We start from the raw sequence: 13,721 nt of genomic DNA on the forward strand, positions 1-13,721 counted from the left end.
CGCCATTCAACTCAGCAAATACCCAGGTATCTCCACATAGATCAAAGTGACACCTTTTTAGATCAGATGATGAGGCAAGCCTGGTAGTTCAGGCGAGCAAATGCTTAGCTTTCAACTGGAAGAGCTTGGGTTCCAGATCCAGAACTAATAGTAGTATCAGTCTGGTCTGGAGGTAGTCATTTTTTAAAAAAAATAGCAGGCTGTTTCAATAAGCCATGTTGTCCTGGCCAATATTTATCCCTCAACCAACATCAATACAACAGATGATATGGTCCATTATCTCATTGCTGTTTGTGGGACCTTGCTGTGTGTGAAAATTGGCTGCTCTGTTTCCTACGTTACAACAGTGACTACACTTCAAAAGTACTTTGTTGGCTGTAAAGCGCTTTGTGACGTTCTGAGGTCATAGAGTCCTAGGGGGAAAAATTGAGTCGCGCCCCCTTTGGGGCGCTAACTTCGCCGGGGCGCTAACTTCGCCGGGACGCTACTTTTAGCTTCCTTCCGCCAAAATGCATCACCTCACACTTCTCTGTCTTAAATTCCATCTGCCACTTGTCTGCCCATTCTGCTAGCCTTTCTATGTCCTGTTGTAGCCGATTGGTATCATCCTCACTGTTTGCCACACCCCCAAGTTTGGTGTCATCAGCAAATTTAGAAATTCCACTTTGTATTCCAATATCCAGGTCATTTATATATATATCAAAAAAGCAGTGTGCCCTAGCCCTGACTCTTGGGGAACACTACTGTCTAGCAGCCTCCAGTCTGAAAAACAGCCATTTACCACAACTCGCTGTTTTCTGTCCTTAAGCCAATTCCTTATCCAAGCTGCCACTGACCCATCTACTCCATGAGCCTCAGTTTTGTTAACCAGCCTTCTATGTGGTACTTTATCAAGCGCCTTCCTAAAATCCATGTAGACAACATTCATTGCATTCCCTTCATCAATCCTCCCTGTTACTTCATCAAAAAATTCAATTAAATTAGTCAAACATGATCTGCCTTTTACAAATCCGTGTTGGCTCTCCTTAATTACATTAAACCTCTCCAAGTGTCCGTTAGTAAAATAGGAGAGGAATTTCCTCATCACAAGTGTGATGTACAAATTGATATATGTCAATAATTTAGTCCTAAAATTAATCTTGAAGGAAGATATCTGCTCAGCATAGGGACAGGAGTAGGCCATTCAGCTCCTCGAGCCTGTTCCACCATTCAATTAGATTGTGGCTGATCGATATCTCAACTCCATTTACCCGCCTTGCTTTCATATCCATTAATACACTTGCCTGACAAAAATCTATCAAGCTCAGTATTGAAATTTTCAATTGACCCCACCCCAGTCGCTTTTTGGGAATGAGAGTTCCAGATTTCAACTACCCTTTGTATGAAGACGTGTTTCCTGACATCACCCCTGAATGGCTCTAATTTTAAGGTAATGCCCCCTTGTTCTGGACTCCTCCACCAGAGGAAATAGTTTGTCTCTATCTACCCGATCAAATCCTTTAATCATCTTAATTTTCTATATTCAAGGGAATACAAGCTTAGTCTATGCAACCTGTCCTCTTAATTTAACCCTTTAGCCACTGGTATTATTCTGGTGAATCTGCGGTGCACCGTCTCTACCTGAGGGAGTGGAGCACTGTCGGAGGTGCCGTGTTTTGGATGAGACGTTAAACCGAGGTCCCGTCTGCTCTCTCAGGTGGACGTAAAAGATCCCATGCCATTTTTTTGGAAGAGGAGGGGAGTTCTCCCTGGTGTCCTGGCCAATATTTATCACTCCATCAACATCGCTAAAAACAAATGATCTGGTCATTATCACATTGCTGTTTGTGGGAGCTTGCTGTGTGCAAATGGCAGCCGCGTTTCCTACATTACGACAGTGACTGCACTTCAAAAGTACTTCATTTGTTGTAAAGCGCTTTGGGATGTCTGCTGGTCATGAAAGGTGCTATAGAAATGCAAGTCTTTCTTTTTTTAAGTACTCCAGCATCTAACAAAAATTATATATTGCTCCTGCTGGCTTTGAATGGAGCTGCTTAAAATGGGAGACGTGTCAGTTAAAGATCCTGTGCCTGAAAATTTGCTAGACGTATTTCTCCTGCTTAAGTGTTTTTGTAGAATGTCAATTGGAATCCACAAATGTAGGTTTACCATCTGCTGCAGCTTTTTGTTTTTTGGTATTTAAAAATAAAGAAAGACTTTCATGGCCTCAGGACATCTCATAGTATTTTACAGCCAATAAAGCACTTTTGAAGTGTAGTCACTGTTGTAATGTGGGAAACGTGACAGTCAATTTACGCACAGCAATCTTCCACAGACAGCAATGAGATAATGATCAGATCATCTGTTTTAGTGATGTTGGTTGAGGATATAAATATTGCCCCAGGAGATTGGGGCGAACTCCCCTGCTCTTCTTCGAAATAGTGCCATGGGATAGAAACATAGAAGATAGGAGCAGGAGTAGGCCATTCGGCCCTTCGAGCCTGCTCCGCCATTCAACGAGATCATGGCTGATCATCCAAACCCTAGCACCCAGGCCCTACACCGACAGCCATCCCACCCAAGCCCTATCCCCGTAACCCTGTAACCCCATGTATTTAATCCCCCCTAACACTAAGGGCCAATTTTTTATCATGGTCAATCAACCTAACCCGCACATCTGTGGACTGTGGGAGGAAACCGGAGCACCCGGAGTAAACCCACGCAAACACGGGGAGAATGTGCAAACTCCACACAGACAGTCACCCAAGGCCGGATTTGAACCTGGGTCCCTGGCGCTGTGAGGCAACAGTGCTAACCACTATGCCACCAATCTTTTACATCCACCTGAGAGAGCAGACGGGGCCTCGGACTCATCAAACAGACGGCACCTGACAGTCCAGCAATCCCTTAGCGCTTCACTGGAGTGTCAGCTGAGATTTTGCGCTCAAGTCTCTGGAGTGGGACTTCAACCCACAACCTTACTCACCTGAGCCAGCAGCAAAGCCCAGTGCTGTGTTTGAGAGTAGTTTCCTTTGGCCAAACTGAACTGTGTTTATTGATATTGTGTTACAGGGGACTTTTCAAGCATTACTTCTCAAGACCTAGGCTTGCGAATAAAATGAACACTTCTACATGGAGACTTCTGGCTGTCTTACATTTGTCGGTTGAAGCGTCCTCATGGCTGTTGACACTGCTGAAGCGCATTTAACGGCTGCACGCACGGGTGAGCCTTAGTGAGGATGGCAAGGGGAGCGGCGATATCCAAAATGGAGGAGCGGGCATCAACTCGGCGTTGCACGTTGATTGACGTCACGCTCCAACTAATTACAATACTTTTGGAGAGCGCAGACAACAGCAGCGCTGCCGACCTGCCGAAAATGGCAGCTGCCGCGGGACCCACTGGGAGCGGGCGAAAGTGCGGCGGCCGCCATTTATCCCCCCAAAATGGGCCTTTACTGCCTGCGGTAAGACCTCGAATTTTTAGCCCTAAATAAATAAAAATTCGTTCTTTAAGCAGCATATGTACTCACTCATCAGAGAAAAAGTAGATTAAAGCTCATTCAACTTTACGCGCACTTACTCTCAACCAAAAACAGAAGCTTTAGTTGCAGCTGTGAGTTGGGTTGCGCACATCTCCACCACACTCACTACCAGAAGATAATGTTAAAATTGCCCAGCATTCATTTTGAAACCTGTGCATTCTAGCTGCTGATACACGAGGGTCAGTACTTCTACTTAGTGTCAAGTGTGTCAGATGCATCTTTATTTCAGGGCGTACTTGCACACCGGTAAGCAAAAGGAGAAGTATAGCTCACCGAATTACCTCAGAATCGGTAATTGATTAGAAATCTTGCATATAACACACACTTCCTCTAAGTGTCACACTCACTCCTGTCACACTTTAATTATCACATTTCAGATTCTCCTCTAACACACTGGTGAGCAATGTCACAGGAGGTCTGCTGGTGGCTTTGGTTGTGGACTGAGCTATGCTAGTAAACGTTAATATTTAGAATCATGGGGCAATTCAGGAAGCTCTCTGCTTTCCTCTTTTTATATCAACAGAAACTTCTTTTAACAGACGTACCAGTAACTGTTACAGTAAAATAGGAGGAATTGCCTCATCACAAGTGTGATGTACAAATTGAGATATGTCAATAATTTAGTCTTAAAATTAATCTTGAAGGAAGATATCTGCTCAGCATAGGGACAGGAGTAGGCCATTCAGCCCCTCGAGCCTGTTCCACCATTAAATTAGATTGTGGCTGATCGATATCTCAACTCCATTTACCCGCCTTGCTTTCATATCCATTAATACACTTGCCTGACAAAAATCTATCAATCTCAGTATTGAAATTTTCAATTGACCCCACCCCAGTCGCTTTTTGGGAATGAGAGTTCCAGACTTCAACTACCCTTTTATAGTAATCTCGGATGTAATGCTTAAGTTATCCACCAGAGGGAGACAAATGTTAAGGGTTCATTTAACAGTGTTTTAAGGTAATGTTGCATTGTGGGAATGATTCATAGGATCATCCATCTTGGATGCATCGTGCAGTAAAATTACAAGTGCATGCCTGTAGCTTGTAAGAGCTCTGTTCTCTCCTTATTCTGTGTAACTTAAAAGTAAAGTTTTGAGTTCCTGAAGTCTCACTTATCGTAGTTATTGGACCTTACTACTCGGATACAATGCCTTTGTATGAAGACGTGTTTCCTGACATCACCCCTGAAAGGCTCTAATTTTAAGGTAACGCCCCCTTGTTCTGGACTCCTCCACCAGAGGAAATAGTTTCTCTCTATCTACCCGATCAAATCCTTTAATCATCTTAATTTTCTATATTCAAGGAAATACAAGCTTAGTCTATGCAACCTGTCCTCTTAATTTAACCTTTTAGCCACTGGTATTATTCTGGTGAATCTGCGGTGCACCCACTCCAGCTGAGGGAGTGCTGCACCGTCGGAGGTGCCGTCTTTTGGATGAGACGTTAAACCGAGGTCCCGTCTGCTCTCTCAGGTGGACGTAAAAGATCCCATGCCATTATTTTGAAGAAGAGCAGGGAAGTTATCCCTGGTGTCCTGGCCAATATTTATCCCTCAATCAACATCACTAAAAACAAATTATCTGGACATTATCACATTGCTGTTTGTGGGAGCTTGCTGTGTGCAAACTGGCTGCCACATTTCCTACATTGCAACAGTGACTACACTTCAAAAGTACTTCATTTGTTGTAAAGCGATTTGGGATATCTGCTGGTCATGAAAGGTGCTATAGAAATGCAAGTCTTTCTTTTTTTAAGTACTCCAGCATCTAACAAAAATTCTATATTGCTACTGCTGGCTTTGAATGGAGCTGCTTAAAATGGGAGACATGTCAGTTAAAGATCCTGTGCCTGAAAATGTGCTGGACGTATTTCTCCTGCTTAAGTGTTTTTGTAGAATGTCAATTGGAATCCACAAATGTAGGTTTACCATCTGCTGCAGCTTTTTGTTTTTTGGTATTTAAAAATAAAGAAAGACTTTCATGGCCTCAGGACATCTCATAGCATTTTACAGCCAATAAAGCACTTTTGAAGTGTAGTCACTGTTGTAATGTAGGAAACGTGGCAGTCAATTTATGCACAGCAATCTCCCACAGACAGCAATGAGATAATGATCAGATCATCTGTTTTCGTGATGTTGGTTGAGGATATAAATATTGCCCCAGGAGACTGGGGCGAACTCCCCTGCTCTTCTTTGAAATAGTGCCATGGGATCTTTTACATCCACCTGAGAGAGCAGACGGGGCCTCGGACTCATCCAACAGACGGCACCTGACAGTCCAGCAATCCCTTAGCGCTTCACTGGAGTGTCAGCTGAGATTTTGCGCTCAAGTCTCTGGAGTGGGACTTCAACCCACAACCTTACTCACCTGAGCCAGCAGCAAAGCCCAGTGCTGTGTTTGAGAGTAGTTGTTAGATCCGTGTATCTTGATGTTGTGTCCTTCAATAATTAGACACAGACTACAAGGAACAATCAACAGGTGTTTACTGAATGAGGGTTACTCTAAAACTAACTCTACAGATCCCTACTCAGGGTTTATATACAAGTGTGGTCACTGCCGGTACTACAGTATACAGGAGCTGTAAAAAGTAGTTCTCTCCCTTAAAGGTACATACATTACAATTCCTCCCCTTTTAGATTAACAGTACCATAACACTCATTTAACAATTAAATATCAACTAATTACAATTAACACTTTTAACATGCAACATTAGCTGAAAATAGTCTATTTATAAATTCAGTCTTTGGGGAGGCTTCCTGATCCTTTCTGGATAGTGCCTTTCCCGAGTGTCTTGCTCTTGGTGTGGAGGCGATTCTGGCCCCCTGTCGTCGGTTGGTTCATCAGCTTCCGATGCAACTGTTTCTGGGGTAGATGCGACCTGTACGTCGGGTTCCTCACCAGGTAAGTATGGCCGAGACATGGGGTTGACTCATTCCTGTGACTCTAGGATCTGGTCAACATGGCGTCTCACAATGTTCTCCCCAACATCCACTGTGTACATTAGTGGCCCCTGCCGTGTGCATATCGTTCCTGGTTGCCATTTCTCTGTTCGGTAGTCGTGGGCCAAGACTGGTTGCCCTACATTGAAGCTCCTTGTCGGCTTCTCATTGATGTGCTGGAATTGCTCATTCTCAACATCTCTTCGTACATTTGGTCTGAGCAAATCCAGACGAGATCTCAACCTTCGGTTAAAGAACATCATGGCTGGGGTCTGGTTGGTGACTGCATGTGTCGCATTTCTGTAGGCTAACAGGAAATGGTCCACCTTATGCTGCACTGGAATGTCGTCATCGCACATGGCCTTTACTGCTTTTTTAAAGGATTGTACGAACCTCTCAGCCAATCCATTTGTGGCTGGATGATACGGGGCGGATGTGCAATGCCTTACCCCATTCCTTTTCATAAATCTTCGAAACTCTTCGGACACAAACTGTGGTCCGTTATCAGAGCAAATCTGCTCTGGCAAGCCGTTCCTGGCAAAAATGGTCCGTAGGACTGCAATAGTTTTCTCCGTGGTGGTGGAGGACATTTTGATCACCTCAGGCCATTTCGAGTGCGCATCCACGGCTATTAAAAACATTGAGTCCATGAATGGACCAGCAAAATCAATATGCACCCATTGCCATGGAGATGAGGGCCACTCCCATGGGTGTAGAGGGGCATGGGGTGGTGCATTTTGGACCTTCTGGCATCCTGAGCAGCTCTTTGTCAGGTCCTCGATTTGCTGATCGATCCCCGGCCACCACACATAAGCCCTAGCAAGGCTTTTCATTTTCAGCCCTCCCAGATGACCTTCGTGAAGCTCATTGAGCACTCTCTCCCTTAACTTGGGTGGAATTACCACTCGGGATCCACACATCAAGGTCCCCTGGCATACTGACAGCTGTTCTCTTCTGGATGAGAATGCTGGCAACAGTGAGTCGTCATGTGCTGGCCATCCCTTCACCGTCAAATCATATACCCGAGACAGTGTCGGGTCATTTCGGGTCTCCTTCTCTATACCAGCATTAGTTACTGGCAAGCATTCAATTATAGTCGAATGAAATATTTTGATAGGATCCACTGCTGGTGCTTCCTCCGCAGTAGGCAGTGACAGGCGTGATAGCCCATCAGCGTTTCCATGCTGTTTCGTGCCCTTATACTCGATATCATATTGGTGCGCCCCTAGAAAAAGGGACCATCGTTGTAGCCGTTGCGCAGTCATGACCGGAACGCCCTTCTTTGGATTAAAGTTGGAGACAAGTGGTTGGTGGTCAGTCAGCAAGGTGAATTTCTGCCCGTGCAGATAGTGGTTGAACTTTTTCACTCCCCACACTAGGCTGAGGGCCTCCCTGTCGATCTGGGCATAGTTACGCTCGGCTGAGGTTAGTGACTGAGACGCAAAGGCTACTGGCCTCTCCGAGCCGTCCGGGAATTTGTGCGACAGCACTGCTCCAATGCCATAGGGTGATGCATCACACACCAACTGAATTGGTAGTGCTGGGTTGAAATGAGCCAACACCTCTTTTGATGTGATCAATTCTTTGATCTTCTGGAAAGCTCGTTTACATTCGTCATTCCACTTCCATGGTACCCCCGTTTGCAGTAGGGTGTTCAGTGGGTGTAGTACGGTAGACAAATTCGGCAAGAACTTATGGTAGTAGTTCACCAGCCTGAGGAACGACCTCAGTTGTGACACATTTTCCGGTGCTGGAGCCTTGACGACTGTCTCAATCTTTTCAGGGGACTTATGTAACCCCTCTTTATCAATAACGTGGCCACAATACGAGATCTGCTTCTGGAAAAACTTGCATTTGTGGCGATTAGCTCGGAGCCCATATTCCTTCAATCTAGCGAGCACCTGCTCCAGGTTGGCGAGGTGATCACTGTCATTTTCGCCCATGACCAGGATGTCATCCAAATAACACTGGGTCCCTGGAATCCCTTGCAGGACTTGATCCATTGCCCTTTGCCAAATAGCCGGAGCTGATGCTACCCCGAACACCAGCCGGTTGTATTGGTAGAGACCTTTATGAGTGTTGATCGTGAGGTACTGTTTCGAGGCTTCTTCTACCTCCATTTGCAGGTACGCCTGGGCCAGATCAATCTTAGTGAAGCGTTTCCCTCCAGATGGCGAGGCGAAAATATCTTCAATCCGCGGAAGCGGATATTGTACAGTGTGAAGGACTGGGTTCACTGTCACCTTAAAGTCCCCACAGATGCGAACCTTCTTTGGTTCCCCAGGCGTATTACTCAACGATCTCTTCATTACAGGAACGATGGGTGTAGCCCACTCGCTCCAGTCCACTTTGGACAGTGCTCCTGAACATTCCAAACCTTCCAGCTCTGCTTCGACGGCTGGGCGGATCGCATAAGGTACCGGTCTGGCCTTAAAAACTTTGGGCTTGCATTTTCCTCTATTTTGATCATTGCTGTTATGCCTTTTAGTGTTCCGAGTCCCTGCTGGAACACTTCTTGTGCGTCAGTTAGCATTTTTGACAGTCGACCAGGTGTGACGTCGTCATCCTTTTTGGCATCTACAGTCAGTGCTTGTATGGAATGCCAATCTAGCTGTATCTTCTGGATCCATTCACGTCCTAGTAGTGGTGGTCCTCCATCTGGCAATACATATTTGGTGTTTCCTTGCCGTTATATATAACGTTCACCCTTATTTTTCCTTTGGGGTAGACTTTTTGCCCCGTGTACGTCTTCAAGACAATCTTTGTAGCTCTCAAGGGTATATGTGAGAATAGCCGCTTGTAGTCCCTTCGGTTTATGACTGTTAGGGCTGATCCTGTGTCCAATTCCATTTTCACTTGGACTCCTGCTATCTTGAGTGTGACCCAGATAGTTTGGTGATCCTCCGTTTTGATCACATTATGTAGTTTCAGACAACCCAGCTCCTTGCTTCCGGAGTCTGTATCACTTTTCTGTTCGTCTGAACTACTCTCCGTCACCTTATGTACCTTCTTGTACTTCTCCTGTGGAGATTTCTTGCTGCTGGTTTTCTTTCCCGACCTGCAGACTCTTGCTATGTGTCCTACTTTTCCACACTGTCTGCACACTTTGTCCTTGAACTAGCAATCATTATGGTCGTGTGTTGTTCTGCTGCAGCGATAGCACTTCACTGTTCTGTATGACATTTCATTTGTGCCATATTCTTGCGGTCTCCGTTGTAACTCTGCCGCGCCCCGTGCTGCTGCTTCGTGTGATACTGCAATGCTGAAAGCCTTGTCCAGCGTAAGATCCTTTTCTGATAGAAGCCGTTTCTGGGTTCCTTCACTTTGAAGCCCACACACAAACTTGTCCCTTAAAGTATCTGCTAGTCCCATTCCAAACTGGCAGTGTTTCGATAGCTTGCGCAGTTCCATTAAATACTCAGCATTACTTTCATCTTTATGCTGGTTCCTTTTGTGAAACTTAAATCTTTCTGCTATCAGCAGCGGTGTGGGGTTTAAGTGGTCCTGTAGGATTGACACTATGTTTTCAAAATCCTTTTCCACTGGCTTCTCTGGGGTTACTAGGTTTCGCAGTAAGCCATACATTTTTGCACCCATTGAATTCAACAATACCAGCACTTTCCTGTCATCTGGCACTTAATTCGCCTTGCAGTACACTTCTATGTGTTCGACATATGTCGTCCAATCTTCGACTTCATTGTCGAACGCTGTGACACTGCCACTCTTCGGCATCCCTGGGTGTGGTTAGACTGGCTCAAAATGGCATCTCCTGCGCTCTCCCTTCTTCCCCGCTGCGGCTCAAAATGGCGTCTCCCGCACTTTCCTTTCTTCCCCGCTGACGCTGCTCGGCCCTTGAACACCGGCTGCGCTCTGCGCGTTTTCCTGCACGCCTGTCTCCCCCGTTGACGCTGCTCGGCCCTTGAACACCGGCTGCGCTCTGCTCTCTCTCATTGCCGCCGCTCGGTCCTGAACACCGGCTGCGCCCTGTGCGCTCTACCCTCTCTCTCTCCTCTCACTCCCGTTGACGCCGCTCGGTCCTGAACACCGCCTGCGCCCTGTGCACTCTACCCTCTCTCTCTTCCCCGTTGACGCTGCTCGGCCTTTTTCTGTGCCATCGGTCGGCTCTAGCCGCCGCTGTCTGGGAAGGGTCTGCGCAGTACCTGTTGCCAGCCCGTTTCGCTGGACCACCGTGACTGGAGAACCAAGCCCGGCTCTCGACAGCCTCCCCTGCGATGCTCAAATCTCCGCTGGGTGACTGGGGGGTTTCCCGTGGTCGACGCCCGTGCTTCTGGACTCGGCCTTCTTCCACTGTTCTCCAGGAGCGAATCTCTGGGAGGTGATGCAGAGTTGCAGGTAGGATTGAATCTGCTCATTGCCAATGTTAGATCCGTGTATCTTGATGTTGTGTCCTTCAATAATTAGACAAGAGACTGCAGGGAACAATCAACAGGTGTTTACTGAATGAGGGTTACTCTAAAACTATCTGTACAGATCCCTACTTAGGGTTTATATACAGGTGTGGTCACTGCCGGTACTACAGTATACAGGAGCTGTAAAAGGTAGTTCTCTCCCTTAAAGGTACATACATTACAGTAGTTTCCTTTGGCCAAACTGAACTGTGTTTTTTGATACTGTGTTACAGGGGACATTTCAAGCGTTACTTCTCAAGACCTAGGCTTGCGAATAAAATGAACACTTCTACGTGGAGAGTTCTGGCCCTCTTACATTTGTCGGTTGAAGCGTCCTCATGGCTGTTGACACTGTTGAAGCGCTTTTAACGGCTGCACGCACGGGCGAGCCTTAGAGAGGATGGCAAGAGGAGCGGCGATATCCAAAATGGAGGAGCGGGCATCAACTCGGTGTTGCACGCTGATTGACGTCACGCTCCAACTAATTACAATACTTTTGGCGAGCGCAGACAACAGCAGCGCTGCCAACCTGCTGAAAATGGCAGCTGCCGCGGGACCCACTGGGAGTGGGCGAAAGTGCGGCAGCCACCATTTTTCCCCCCGAAATGGGCTTTAACTGCCTGCGATAAGACCTCGAATTTTTAGCACTAAATAAATAAAAATTCTTTCTTTAAGCAGCATATGTACTCACTCATCAGAGAGAAAGTAGATTAAAGCTCATTCAACTTTACGCACACTTACTCTCAACCAAAAACAGAAGCTTTAGTTGCAGCTGTGAGTTGGGTTGTGCACATCTCCATCACACTCACTACCAGAAGATAATGTTAAAATTACCCAGCGTTCATTTTGAAACCTGTGCATTCTAGCTGCTGATACACGAGGGTCAGTACTTCTACTTAGTGTCAAGTGTGTCAGACGCATCTTTATTTCAGGGCGTACTTGCACACCGGTAAGCAAAAGGAGAAGTATAGCTCACCGAATTACCTCAGAATCGGTAATTGATTAGAAATCTTGCATAGAACACACACTTCCTCTAAGTGTCACACTCACTGCTGTCACACTTTAATTATCACATTTCAGATTCTCCTCTAACTCACTGGTGAGCAATGTCACGGGAGGTCTGCTGGTGGCTTTGGTTGTGGACTGAGCTATGCTAGTAAACGTTAATATTTAGAATCTTGGGGCAATTCAGGAAGCTCTCTGCTTTCCTCTTTTTATATCAACAGAAACTTCTTTTAACAGACGTACCAGTAACAGTTACAGTAAAACAGGAGAGGAATTGCCTCATCATCGCAAGTGTGATGTACAAATTGAGAAATGCCAATAATTTAGTCTTAAAATTAATCTTGAAAGAAGACATCTGCTCAGCATAGGGACAGGAGTAGGCCATTCAGCCCCTCGAGCCTGTTCCACTATTCAATTAGATTGTGGCTGATCGATATCTCAACCCCATTTACCCGCCTTGCTTTCATATCCCGAAGTACCCTTGCCTGGCAAAAATCTATCAAGCTCAGTATTGAAATTTTCAATTGACCCCGAGCCGCAACAGCTTTTTGGGGGAGAGAGTTGCAGATTTGTACGACCCTTTGTATGAAGATGTGCTTCCTGACGTCACCCCTGAAAGGCCCAGCTCTAGTTTTAAGGTTATGCCCCCTTGTTCTGGATTCCCCCACCAGAGGAAATAGTTTGTCTCTATTTACCCTACCGATTCTTTTAATCAGCTTAAACACCTCAATTATATCACCCCTTAGTCTATGCAAACTGTCCTCGTAATTTAACCCTTTAGCTCCGGTATCATTCTGGTGAATCTGCGCTGCACCCCCTCTCAGGCCAATATATCCCGCCTGAGGTGCGGTGCCTAGAACTGAACTCAGCTGTGGCTCAGTTGGCAGCACTCTCAGCTCTGAGTCAGACGGTTGTGGGTTCAAGTCCTATTCCAAAGGTTTGACACTCCTGTGCAGTACTGAGGGAGTGCTGCGCTGCCGGAGGTGCAGTCTTTCAGATGAGACGTTAAACCGAGGCCGCATCTGCTCTCTCAGGTGGACATAAAAAATCCCGTGGCACTATTTCGAAGAAGAGTAGGGGAGTTATCCCCGGTGTCTTGGCCAATATTTCTCCCTCAATCAACATAACAAAAACAGATTATCTGGTCATTATCACATTACTGTTTGTGGGAGCTTGCTGCACCCAAATTGGCTGCTGTGTTTACCACATTACAACAGTGACTACACTCCAAAAGTACTTCATTGGCTGAAAAGTGCTTCGAAATGTCCATGAAAGGTGCTGTATAAATCCAATATTTCTTTCAGTACTCCAGCATCTAACAAAAGTTTTATATTGCTACTGCTGGCTTTGAATGGAGCTGCTTAAAATGGAAGATGTGTCAGTTAAAGATCCTGTGCCTGAAAATATGCTGGAAGTATTTCTCCTGCTTGAATGTTTTTGTAGAAAGTCACTTGCCATCCACGAATGTAGGTTTACCATCTGCTGCAGCTTTTTGTTTTTTGGCTGAGCAGATGAATCTATGGCCAGAATTTTCTGGGGCCCGTGTGGGTGTGATTGAAGCCGGGTCGGGTGTGAAATTTGGAATATCTTGCAGTGGGTCGGGAACCCGCCGTCATCCCGTCCCCACACGCCTTTCCCTTGGGCGCTTCTGCCAGTGCGGCAGCAACCCAAACGGCAGAGGCGGCTGAGCTAATTTAAATCATTATTAGGTACTTGTCAGACCCTTAATTGTCTTTTTAACCCTACCTTTCAAATTTCCCTGGATGAGCACAGGAATCACGCAGCTCGGGAACCAGCTCTGTGAACCTGAGCCGGAAGTTCAGTGGCCATTGATCCCCTTCATTAGTG

General features: G+C 46.1%; 1 protein-coding gene across 11 annotated transcripts in view; it reads right to left on the bottom strand.

Annotated features, from left to right (window-relative positions):
• Positions 1 to 13,721, bottom strand: part of LOC147114196 (prolyl 4-hydroxylase subunit alpha-2-like) — a 153,825-nt gene that overhangs the window by 100,778 nt on the left and 39,326 nt on the right. Inside the window, exons 1-2 of one of the 11 annotated variants that reach the window (XM_085995853.1) lie at positions 10,620 to 10,708; positions 5,888 to 5,978 (exon numbers count right to left, since the gene is read on the bottom strand). The exons of 8 other annotated variants lie outside the window; for them this stretch is intronic. The gene's annotated coding sequence lies outside the window, so the exon portion shown is untranslated. Of the gene's footprint in view, positions 1 to 2,965; positions 3,023 to 5,887; positions 5,979 to 10,619; positions 10,829 to 13,721 lie in introns of those variants that run through there. 2 more of the 11 variants (XM_085995858.1, XM_085995854.1) reach the window with 2 other exon arrangements.

This window comes from Somniosus microcephalus, chromosome 8 (assembly GCF_052327205.1).
Source record: "Somniosus microcephalus isolate GS21.2 chromosome 8, FLI_Smic_1.0, whole genome shotgun sequence".
Classification (NCBI taxonomy): domain Eukaryota; kingdom Metazoa; phylum Chordata; class Chondrichthyes; order Squaliformes; family Somniosidae; genus Somniosus; species Somniosus microcephalus.